The sequence below is a fragment of the Triticum urartu genome, chromosome 5A (genome assembly GCF_056163025.1).
Source record: "Triticum urartu cultivar PI428250 chromosome 5A, HENAU_Tu73, whole genome shotgun sequence".
NCBI lineage: Eukaryota > Viridiplantae > Streptophyta > Magnoliopsida > Poales > Poaceae > Triticum > Triticum urartu.
In genome coordinates, this window is record NC_141877.1 from 425,875,596 (window position 1) to 425,877,558 (window position 1,963).

General features: G+C 53.4%; 1 pseudogene; it reads right to left on the minus strand.

Annotated features, from left to right (window-relative positions):
* Positions 1-237: 237 nt before the first annotated feature.
* On the minus strand, positions 238-1,180 carry LOC125507075 (gamma-glutamyl peptidase 3 pseudogene; annotated as a pseudogene).
* Between the last annotated feature and the right edge of the window lie 783 nt (positions 1,181-1,963).

Below are 1,963 nucleotides of genomic sequence, written 5' to 3' on the forward strand. Positions count from 1 at the left end.
CCAAGCGGGATTCCCAAAATAGGAACCAAAGGTCAGCATCCGGTCTGTCCCTGCCTGTTAACGACAACATGTTATACGTATCAAAAGGATAGATGTAACAACAACAATTTGCATGGTTCTGCACATAATCTGACGCCAAGCTTTCTTCAATCCAATACTTCAAGTTGTCATCTGGCATTAACACCACGCCGCTAGTGCCAGTAGATGGTTTATTTACGGTCATATACGTGCACGAAGCTAGTAGTATGATTCTTCAGTCTTGAGGAAACTTTTGCAGAGCTTGAGCCAGAACTCTCTGTCAGGGCTAGTGGCCTCCAGTTGCCTCTTCACATCCTCAGCGAACGACACCTGCAACGTGCAAACTGGCAAATCAGATCCTATAACAATGGCGCATATGCACCACATAGCTAGAGGGAAGCACTCACGGTGATGGTTTGGCTGGTGGAGAGGCGGTCGACGAGGCTCAGGAGTATGTCGCCGGTGTACTCCGGGTGGCCCTGGATGCCCAACACGTGGTCGCCGACGCAGAACATCTCCACACCGGTCTTGTCCGATGACGCCAGCACGTCGGCGCCCAGCGGCGCCTCCCAGACCTCGTCCTGGTGGCACTCGGTGATCTTGGCGTACTGGGGAAGGTCCCGCAGCGCGTCGAGGAACCTCCACGGCGGCAGCGTCGCCGCCATGGCCATCTCCCGGATGCCGATGTCCCACCCGCCGCGCCTGGCCTTCCCGACGCGGCCGCCCAGAGCGCGGCATACCACCTGGTGGCCGAAGCAGATGCCGAGGACGCGCTTCCGGGCGGCGACGGCCTCCTGGACAAGGAGGCACAGCCGCAGTATCCACAGCTCGTCGGCGTACGCGTCGTAAGGGCTGCCGCTGATGACGAAGCCGTCGTATCGTCCGACGTCGTCCAGGTCGGGGAGCTCGCCGTCCACCGCCCGGAACATGTCCCACGTCTCGCAGACGTCGCCGTTGCCGTCGCCGTCGCCGCCAGAGCCAAACGCACTCACGAAGACGTTGAAGTAGCCGCCGTACACCTTGAGCACGTACTCCGAGTCCCGGGCCGCCAGCAGCAGTGCGTACCTCCTGCTCGTCCTTGGCTCGTCAGCTGCCACAATCTTCATGGCGGATTATCGGACCGGTTCTTGCAGCAGGAAGAAGGTGGGCTAGATCAAGCTGAGCTGAGCTTATAGCGCTTTGCAAATGAGTAGGATTGGCTGCGGTGTGTGTGATCAGCTGGCGACAAGCGCTGGCATTTATAGAGGCCGGTCGGGAGAAGGGGAGTACGTGAACACGAGGAATGAATCAATGGCGACAACAAGCACGCTTTGGGAATACATGCACGCTTTGGAGAGAATTCTTTTTGCATGGTTGAATTCTTGGTCTGACACGACCAATGCAACTTCCATCGGCAGCCTAGAAGAACCGATCAGACGGCCAATACATATTTTCTCTGGTCGATCATGCATGCGACCAACTTTGCAGCACGAAATGATATGATCGGCACGGCAAGCTTTTTACGGAGGTCGTCTTGGTAGCCATATTAGTCAGCAGCCGTCTGATCATGGTTTTGTGGGGGGAGACTTTGTCAAAATGCCGTTCAAGATCTCTGTGCACTTTTTTTTTGGCTCTCCGCGTTAAAGAAACCGTCGGCTTTCTCATTTGTTTTGGAAGTAATAATTAGCAGCCTGAGACCAATGGAGACCAATACCCTCATACGAAGAACGAAGAACACGAATCGACGTAAAATTGAAACTGCTCCTTGAAGAGTTCTTCATTTGTCTTATTTCGGAGCACATATATGCAAACACTTCATATCATCAAGTGGATGTAAGCACCGTATCCTATATCCACTTCTTCTTTTTCAAAAAAAAACATACAAGCAACGTGTCAGCACACACTTATGTACTCTATGGGATAAGTCCCACCTCAACATGTAATTATGCATGCGAAAAAATCCATC